Source organism: Cornus florida, unplaced genomic scaffold (assembly GCF_030987335.1).
Source record: "Cornus florida cultivar Cherokee Brave unplaced genomic scaffold, ASM3098733v1 CherokeeBrave_3.0.0_Hap2_Chr06, whole genome shotgun sequence".
NCBI classification, from domain to species: domain Eukaryota; kingdom Viridiplantae; phylum Streptophyta; class Magnoliopsida; order Cornales; family Cornaceae; genus Cornus; species Cornus florida.
In genome coordinates this window covers 45,409,640-45,420,422 of record NW_026775576.1, presented here as the reverse complement: position 1 = coordinate 45,420,422, position 10,783 = coordinate 45,409,640, and the positions used below count along the sequence as shown (strand labels likewise).

General features: G+C 38.8%; 1 non-coding gene across 1 annotated transcript; it reads right to left on the bottom strand.

Annotated features, from left to right (window-relative positions):
* Positions 1 to 941: 941 nt before the first annotated feature.
* On the bottom strand, positions 942 to 1,045 carry LOC132315410 (small nucleolar RNA R71). Its single transcript, XR_009483640.1, has one exon. It is a non-coding gene; the product is annotated as a small nucleolar RNA R71 (small nucleolar RNA).
* Positions 1,046 to 10,783: the final 9,738 nt, after the last annotated feature.

The following is a 10,783-nucleotide window of genomic DNA, read 5'->3' as shown; positions in this document are numbered from 1 at the left end:
CCCTTAGTTAAATCGTCGGCCTGCGTGGAGGCTTGTTTTTAATTTGTTAGACAAATCGTGAGCCTGTGTGGAGGCATTCTTATTTGTTTTTTGCGTCATTGTTGTTAAAGCATGGGAGTATGAATTAAGTGTTTGTGGAAGAAGTCTAATTGCATTGTTGTGAAGTCGAAGTGCTTGTTCATTCATTGTGTTTGTGTGTTCTTACATTGTGTATGCATGGTCGTCGTTCATTGAGACCCACTCATGTCCCTTTAGATTTGCATCTTGAATCCATCGTTAGAAATCCTAGGGGAAGAGGAAGTTCAAATAGAACCAATCTATCAATGGATAACCATAATGATGATCATGTTGAGGACCTTGGTCAGATAGACCAGCAAGGTATTCTTCATTCTAATGTGCACAATGAGAACATACAAGTACCATTAAGCATGCCTAGGCCATACATTCACCAACCACCACAGCAACAAGGCCAAATGTCATATGGAATGCCAAGGCCAATGTATGCACCACAACCTCCCATCATCAATCAAGTAATTCAAAACCAAGGTGTTCATGTTGCACCTCAAGTAACTAATCCACCTCTTGCTTTAAGAGACCATTATGTGCCTAATAAGTATAATGCACCTACAAGCATCCAATTGCCTCCATTTAGAGCATATCATTATGAAATTAAGCCACAAATCATTCAAATGCTTCCTAGCTATCATGGACTTCCAAGTAAAGAACCTTATAAGCATTTGGATGAGTTTCTAGAAGTATATTCCACCGTAAAATATACGGACATGCCGGAAGAGGTTTTAAGATTCAAACTTTTTCCATTCACCTTAAAAGATAAGGCAAAGTATTGGTTTAACAATCTTAGGCCCTTTTCAATCACTTCTTGGGCAGAAATGCAACAAGAGTTCTTAAAGAAGTACAATCCGGTTTCTAAGACCAATGCCATGTGAACGTCAATTTGAGAATTTTCACATGGGGATGGAGAAATGTTTCATGAGGCATGGGAACGCTTCAATGAGTTGCTTAGGAAGTGTCCACATCACGACATGCCCAAATGGCAATTAGTTCAATATTTCTTTGAGAGTTTATCGGACAATTACAAAGGCATGGTTGATGCTTCCATGGGTGGCTCATACATTAATAGGCATGAGAATGACGTGTATGAGTGAAAATTCTTTGTATAAAACATTATCATCCAAGAATGGTTGAAATTCACAAGGTAGGACGAGTGTTGGCTTACATCAAGTCGACCATTCAAATGAAATAGCCGCTGAAATGAAGTCTTTATCTCAAAGGTTTGATCAATTCTTAATTAACCAAAACTCGGCGAACCAAGTATCTTCCTTCCCTAACCATTCTCATCGTGCATCAAATGAATCATGTATGACTTGTTCTAGTGTTCTTCATTCTACTTCTCATTGTCCTCACGGACAAGTGCAAAATAAACCTAATGAACAAGTCAATGCAGCTTTTGTGAACAAGGGGAATAGTCCTTATGGTACTCATTATAATCCAAGTTGGAGGAATCATCCGAATTTCTCTTGGAAAAACCAAGGAGAGGGCTCAAACTCTTCCCAAGGCGGTTTTCAAGGGAAGTACATTCCACCTCCACTTCAAAATCAAGGATCCCAAGGTTATAGACCTTATCAATCAAAAGGGAATTAATTTGCTAATTCTCATTTTCCCAACCAATCTTATTCCCAAGGAAATACTAGAAGTCCCGCCTTTGAAGAAAAAGTTCTAAATACTTTGGGCACTTTAGAGGCTAACACACAATTACTCCATTCTCACTCTCAATCTATTATGAAGCTAGAAACCCAAGTAGGGCAAATAGCAAGCACTCTTAATTCAAAAGAGAAGGGAAAGATACCTATTAATGCCCCACCTAAGCAACAATGTGTTGTGGAAACCCATTCCTCATCGGAAGGCTGGTGTGGCCATCGTCATACCATGAGCTTAAGAGTGTGAATTTTAAGGCGAGGGCCAAGAGTTTTTCATTTATAGAAGCCACTACTACCTTTCACTAAAAATATAGCTAGGGCGAGTAAGGATCGTCCCAAGGGATTACAAGAATCGAGCAATGTCGTGGAATTGTTATTAGGGCTAGTAGGTCGAGTGATCAAACAATTGGTTGGTTGGTTGGTTAAAGAACAACTAAATTAAATTAAGTGATAGCAAAAGAATGCAATTAAGAGTAAGTAAGAGAGAGAGATCTTGGGGTTTAGAGATCACCACCAAGCAATGCATTTCTATATCATTGACAAGTGATTAATGAGGGCAAATGGTGTGTTGTAATACTGGTGTGTGTGTGTGTGTTTGGTTGATTCAACAAACAAGAATGACTAGTTAAGCATGTATTGTCAAAACATCATGTGAAAGGTACAATATATCTAAGCAATGAAGCATATATTGTCTAAACAACATATGAAAGGCACAATAAATCAAAACCAGTCATTAATCCTTTCATTAAGCTCACAATCCAAATACAACACAAGGATAGAGACATATACTACTTGCATTCAAAAGCTTGGATCATCAAACAAAAAGCATAGATTGTCCTCCTATTTAACACTACACTACTAGCATGAAAATAAACTAGGGGAGAGGCACAATCCATCAAGAAATAAGTATAAACCATCAAGAAAATCACAAAAGTATTCGTTTAAACACTATGTTTTGACAATCTCCAAATCTATAGCATCAATACACATAGACATGCATCAATAACACAAAATCTAGAGATAAGCACATGAACATCTATTCTAGCATACATAGATATATGGATAGAATGAAATAATTAATTGGAAGCATTAAACCACATAAATCATTGAATAAACAAGATCAATGTATATCAAAGTGTCAAAACATCAATTACAACACTAATCCCTCAATAATACACAAGATTAAGATATGGAAAGCATGCTTGGGGCTAACTCTAGCCCCAAGAGGATGTCTAGCCACTCATGGTGATGTTGCTCCAACCCTCAAGGGCTAATTCCATGGTTGAAATCTGCTCCTTATTTGATGAAGAACTCCAATGGTGTCTCTAGCCTCCTCTTCTAAGCTTGTTCTCTAAGAGATGATATCAAAAATAATGTTGGCTCCCTTTGTAAAAAGCAATCCTTATCCTTATATAGGTAGGTCAAAATGACACCCAAATTGAGCTGGGGTCGTGCACACAATATTCTCTAATGATTGGATAAAGGACAACTTTCAATGAGATGGAATTTTAACTTTTTCGCATTGGAGGAAGTTCGATCGATCGAACCTTAGACTTGGATCGATCGAACTGGCTGACATCTATCGAACTTAGGCTGGATCAATCCAACTGGTTAAGCTTTTTGGGAAACGACAAATCCAAGATATTTTGGAGAGATATTTATGGGAAAAGGATAAAAGTGGTTAGTGGGTGGTACAGCTGTGGATAGAATCAATCATTTGAATAAGGACAAAAATGTTCGATCGATCGAAGGGTGGTGTTGGATCGATTGAACTTTTTGGACTTTATGCTTTTGGGTCAAGGCTTGGATCTATCTTGAAGTGCTGAGATTCGATCATTATTCGATCGATCGAACCTTGAACTTTTATCGATCGAACGTTGTTGCTTGTCACCTTTGGCTTCATTTGCTTCCTTCTTTCTCCACTTTGCTCATTTCTTTGTTTAATCCCAGAATTGCTTCAATTAAGCTCTTATTTGGCTGAGTTAGCTTATTTTCGGGATAAGTGCCTGAAAATAGAAACAATACGAAATCAATCTAAAACGATAAAGTAAGATAAATAAAGGTACTAGAATGCCTAAGCTTAAGGGGTTTAAATATATACTTTTCAGTGCTCATCACACCCCCAAACTTAAATATTGCTAGTCCCTAGCAATGAACTAGAAAGTAAAGGAATGAAATGGACAACTATGAAACTATGAACTAGAAAACAATAAATGGATAACACCACTTTCGTAGGGAGCACGATTGCATTTAGCATATGCAACAAGCCTTTTAAACCCCTAGGTTACCCCTAGTGGACGAGTGAAGTCTCATAAGGGTTTCCAGAAATGGTACCCACAAACATTAAGCTCATTCTTTTAAAAGAAGCATCAATATTGCAAATAAGCACTGGGAGAAAACTACCTCAATTATGCAATTTTTTAACCCTTTCCAAGCAATCTCCCAAAATCTCAACATCAAACAAGCAAATATGGCCCTCCACACCTTAAGAAAATGATCATGTAAATCAAAACAACTCTAAAATTCTTTTAAGTGGACCGGCATCAAATGTGTTGCTATCTAAGTCAACTAAAGAATTAATCACATCCTTACCCTCAAACTAGCATACAAATCTAGTACCGTTTATCAAGATAAAAAGTGGACCTTTTATTATAGCTTCATTGTTCTAGGTGCGCATATTCTTTTCACTCGATTTTTTTTTTTTTTAGGATCAAAGATGGAAGCATGGTGCAATGTGTTGATCTATTAAGCTTTCTAGCGATTCATGAGGTCGAGCGTTAGGTCAATGACTCCCAAACTAGACGACTTTAGGGCACTAGGTGTTAAGACACCCCTACAGACTTACAAACGAATGTTAGTGTGCGCCTATGCTAGTGTAAAATCCTAGAGTGAATCTCAAAACAATCACAAAATCAAGTTGATGTGGACCACAAATGCAAGCAAGATATCAATCTTTCAAAAAATTTACTCCTAAAAGGCATCCACAAGGCATACAAGGAGTATTGGACTCTCAAGTCATGGAATTTTTAAATTTTAAGCAATATAGTCCTCAAAAGATCAAAATCATAGAAATATCCCTCAAATACACAAGTCATGCTCAAAATTTGAATTTAAAACTAACACTGTAAAGCACCATTCCCCCCAAACTTAAATGGCACAATGTTCTCAATGTGCAAAGAGAATAAAGGAAAGAGTATACCAGAGCAACTAAGCAAGAATGATCGGGACTGAAGTATCCGAAGTGGGTGACATGGCCCCCCCAAACTTAGGATGAACTGTGGTCCTGAAAATTGGCACTTGGATAAACTCATCAGATAACAAAATGGGATAATCAGTGCACAGTGGTCATGCAAGTGTAAATGGGATAAACAAATAAAGAAATGAGAGAGGTATAAAGGTGGTCCTAAAAATTGGGTAACACTCTCTCACTGAAGTCACTGTGATGCACCTAATAGAGTCAAACATACAGATATGAGAATATAATATATGACATCCATAACAAAAATAGATATATAAAATATAGAAAGTGCAGGTACAGTAAAAATATCAAAGCCGACAGACCGGCTGTAAAAATAATAATGTACAGTAATAATAGTAAAGTATCAAAAGGAGAGAGGAATCATAAGATAGAAAGGACTGGGAGCTCAAGAGGATGAGGTAGGACGGGCAGGTCTGGTTCCGCGGATGTCTCTAGATAGATCTCTGAATATGGTCGTGACATCCGTGCGGCAGCAAAATCAACTCTGTGGGCTGTGAGATTAGCTCGGATGGCAATAGCAACATCCTCAAGCGTCTGCAGACGTACTCCAAAGCCAGGGGTCATATCTGGAGTCTCAGGCATAGATGAATCAGAAAAAAGCTCATGAGTCTGCTCCTGCTCATGAACGGGCAACCTGACTGGAAAGTCCTGTTCTGCGTTATCTGCAGGGCGCTCTAAGTTTATGTCTAAGTGTTTGGCAGCTGGATCGACTGGTGCGTTGTCCACTGCGGGATGTGCTGCTGTTACCTTTGTCGGTGCCGGTGCCTGTGCCTGTGCCTGTGCCTGTGCCTCTTCTAGCTCTAACTCCACTGCAGCCATTACCGTATGGTCCTGCAGCCTGGTAATAATGGAGCGGTAGGTCTTATTCCAGTCCTTCTTGAGGAAGTGATAGGAACCTCTCTCGGGATGCTCCCGAGGATAGATGGGGTAGCACTGAGCGATGAGAATTTGGGTGATGAGGTGGCTGAAAGAAAGAGACTTAGCCCGTCCGGGTGTTTCCTTGCTGATGTACTCGTCATACAACTTCCTCATCACGTTCTAGATGAGCCCAGGAAGGTCTCGCTACTAGTATGGTGACCTGTGAGAAAAACTGCCATATCGGCATATAAAGGCCTGAATAGCCTAGGATATGTGTCCTAAAGTTCTGGAGGACATCTGTGTGGACAGCGGCAAGAGCGGGCTAAAGAGTCCACTGTGATGGTGATCGGATAGCCATCGACAGAAGTGACCATCTCAGATGTGGTACGCGGTAATGGTCGGAGGTTCTGGTAGAACAACCGAACCAACCATGGGTAGACCGGCTCTGTGACGGGGGCAAGAATAGCGGCTAGGCCCCTCTGAATAATATCATGGTAGGCGGATCGGGTCAACACCAATCGAGAGAAAAAAGACTGTGTTGAACTCTAACTCATGGTCAAGCGTCATGCGTGCATATCGAGGCATGGGCCTATCACGCCCCAGATGAGCTGGCTGAGCAGGCAGAGCTAGCTGAGGTGGTATAGGTGAATGCTCAGCTCTAGTCTGCGGTAGAGATGGTGATCGAGTGAATGCAGGATCAGCCGCAAAGGTGGATGGTATATAGTCATCCTCAGGCTCATGAGATGGTGACTAAGGTGGGGTAGTCTGTGCTGGCTCCCGCTGTGCATAAGAGGGCTCTGCTGGCTCCTCTGTCCGTGGCCTAATATGTCGGGTGGGCCCGTGTTGCCTGTTGGCAATGGTCTTCCTCTTAACCATGGCTTGTAAAAAGAAAAAGAAAAACTTGCAATGGGAGTTAGTGCCAAAATAAGAAATTTTAAAGTACGAAATAGAATCATGTACGTCAAGTAAAATAGACAAATCAAATATGACATGAATCTATGCAAGTGGTAGAATATGAAACATGCTAAACAATGTAAGTATGAAATGCATCCAATGTGGAATATCACAGGCATTGGGCATAGATATGATAACATGAACATAAGATATGATGGATGAAGTGTGTGTGTGAGATCTGTGAAGTTCGATCGATCACAAAAGTTAGATCGATCGAAAGTAAGTGAGATCGATCTCACAACTTCGATCGATCAGAGATATGAGTTCGATCGATCTCCCAAGATCGATTGGAGATACTAGTTCGATCGATCAAACTGTGCGATGTTGAAAACTCAAAGGTCACAGATTTGTGACTTTGGAAGCATGGGGCCCACACGAACGTGTTCGTGGGCCCAATAACACATCAAATCAACAATCCCCATCACTGATCGAGGCCCAAACTCCCAATATGAGATCCAAATCTGAAAATCTGCAAAATATATACACGAAGCAACACACGCATATATAAATACAGTGCTTCGAAGCTTCAAAAATGGTGGATTCGATCATCTAAGCATCCTAAATCAAATATATAGAACATGTATGCATTAAATCAAATCAAATCAAGCTTTAACGTAAATCTAGGTTCTTACCTCAACCGAAGAGAAAATTGGAGATGAAGAAGGAGAGATGAAATCGAGACGGGAGAGAGTGATTCGGGAAGCTTGATGATACCGGAGGGCTTGCCGAAGAAGGGGAAGATGATGGATGCACGGTGGCACAAAGAGGGAAACAAGGGTTTGCAAAGAGGGTGAGATCGATCTAAATGATCAATCTTGAGAACCCTCGATTCTATTTTTTTTTTTTTTTTTTTAAAAAAAAAAAAATTCCTGACAGAGTTCGATCGATCGAACTCAACTGTGATCAATCGAACTTTGACAAACTCTCTTCAAAGTATTTTTGAATTTTTGAATTTTTTTTTTTTAAATTGCAAAATGAAAATTAAAAATTGGGATTAAAATTAAAAATTGGAAAATAAAGTAAAATAAAATATTTTTGGTTTTTTTTTTTTTGAATAAACACTAATAATTAAAAATTAACTAAAATTGAACATATTTTGAATTTTTGAAAATTTTTTGAAAAATAAAATAAAATAAAAGTAAAAATATTTTTTGGATTTTTGAAAATTTGAAAAGTCAAAATAATGAAATGAAGAACTGAAATCGATCGAAACAAGAGTTCGATCGATTAGACAGAGAGCAAAAATATGTAGGTTTTTGGCTCAGAAAATTGGCTAAGTGTTGGAACATAAGATCGATCGAACTTGGAAGTTGGATCAATCGAAGAACTTTCAGATCGATTTTGGAATGTTTGGATCGATCAGACAGAGAGCAAAAATATGAAGGTTGATGCAGGCTCAAAATTTTTCTAAGTGTTGAATCATGAGATCGATCGAACCTTGAAGTTGGATCGATCGAAGGCCTCTTAATCGATCTAAGAGTTAGTTCGAACGATGGGACAGAAAGGTGATTTGGATGCAGGTTTCTGCAGGTCGAAATTTTTCTAAGTGTTGGATGCAGAATGGAGTTCGATCGATCGAACTCAAGTTTGAGATCGATCGAACAGTGCAGAATGCTCAATAATGACATGAAAGCTCATGCAATCCTCACCAAAGTTCCTTGAAATGCATATGAACCAAAAATAAGTATATAGACTTCGTAAGAAATGAAATGAAAGATAGAAATGGGGGAAGAGTAGGGTTTTGACACCCTACGAATGCTTTTGCTAGTCTTTAACGTTTCTAGCAAGACATTGGGCTCTTTTAGCCCGGATCAAAGATCTTATAATGCATCCCCTCCTTGTTGGGTTGATAGATGCTTTGAATTCCACCCAACAAATGGTTCTTTGAAGAACTTATTTGATTAAGCTCAAAAGAAATCTTTGGTCCCTTGTCTATGCAATCACAACCTTTGGGCTTCCATGCCCTTTCAAAGCAAGAGTTTGAAACAAGATTTTTAGTATGCAAGGTTGAAGATGATCCTTTGGGAGTTTTGGTTTTACACAAAAGCTCATTTCCTTGACATTGAAGATCATGACATTTATCTACAACATTAACCTCTTCTTCATATTTGTCAAATGAATTGGTTGTAGGATTAAAGATATTCAACTTCACCTTCATGTGGCCAAATGAGATCTTCATTATCCCCGTCCTACAATTGATGTTGGCATTAGCGGTTGCCAAGAAAGGACAGCCAAGGATAATGGGAATTTGGCTCTTAGGATTGGGAACCGGTTCCATGTCTATGACAATGAAATCAATGGGAAAAAAGAATTTATCAATCTTTATCAAAACATCCTCAATTATACCCTTAGGCTTCTTAATGGATCGGTCGGCAAGTTGCAAAACTACCGACGTCGATTTCAATTCACCTAGGCCCAATTTGACATAAACCGAGTATGGAAGAAGGTTAACACTTGCTCCTAAGTCAAAAAGCACCCGATTAATGATATGATCACCAATAATGCATGATGTAGTGGGTGAACAGGGGTCCTTAAACTTTGGAAGAGTGTTATGTTACAAAATTGAGCTTACTTGCTCGATCAAAACCACTTTTCTTGGTGCTTGGCTCTTATTCTTTTGCTTTTGGGTGCATAAGTCTTTCAAGAATTTGGCATAAGCCGGAATTTACATGATTGCATCCAATAGTGGAAGATTAATTTTCACTTGCCTAAACATTTCCATGATTTCATTGGATTTTGCCTTTTGCTTGTCTTTTGAAATAGATCCTTTTAAGGCATCCAAAAATGGAACATTTGGTTCAAACACTTTTTTAAAATTTTCTTTTGAACTCTCTTCAACACAAGAAATTTTCAAATCATTTTTCAACAAAACCTTTTCAACATCATTTTTCAAAATTTCTTTTTCAAACACATCTTTCAAAACTTTCTCATTTACAAGGTCATGTATATGCAATGAAAGAGGAATGGGATATGAAAAGGGATGGGTGACAATTTGAGGTTGCACCGGTTCACTCTTTTCATTGGACATTCCAACTTGATTGTCCACAATCCTACCACTCCGCAAGGTAGTCACCGCATTAACATATTCAATGGTGTGGCATTCCGATGAGGAATGGGTTTCCACAACACATTGTTGCTTAGGTAGGGCATTTATAGGCATTTTTCCCTTCTCTCTTGCATTGAGAATGCTTGCTATTTGCCCTACTTGGGTTTCTAGCTTCGTAATAGATTGAGAGTGAGAATGAAGCAATTGAGTGTTAGCCTCTAAAGTGCCCAAAGCATTTAAAACTTTCTCTTCAAAGGCGGGACTTCTAGTATTACCTTGGGAATAAGATTGGTTTGGAAAATGAGAATTAGTAAATTGATTCCTTGTGATTGATAAGGTCTATAACCTTCGGATCCTTGGTTTTGAAGTGGAGGTGGAATGTACTTCCTTTGACAACCGCCTTGGGAAGGGTTTGAGCCATCTCCTTGGTTTTTCCAAGATAAATTCGGATGATTCCTCCAACTTGGATTATAATGAGTACCATAAGGATTATTCCCTTGGTTCACAAAAGCTGCATTGACTTGTTCATTAGGTTCACTTTACACTTGTCCGTGAGGACAATGAGAAGTAGAATGAAGAACACTAGAACAAGTCATACATGTTTCATTTGATGCACGATGAGAATGGTTAGGGAAGGAAGATACATGGTTCGCCGAGTTTTGGTTAATCAAAAATTGATTAAACCTTTGAGACAAAGACTTCATTTTGGCGGCTATTTCATTTGAATGGTCAACTTGATGTAAGCCAACACTCTTCCTACCTTGTGAATTTATACCATTATTGGATGATAGTGTTCTATGCAAAGAATTTTCACTCATGCTCTCATATGGACGCCACACGTCATCCTCATGCCTATCAATGTATGAGCCACCCATAGAAGCATCAACCATACCCTTATATTTGTCCGATAAGCTCTCAAAGAAGTATTGAATTAATTGTTATTTGGGC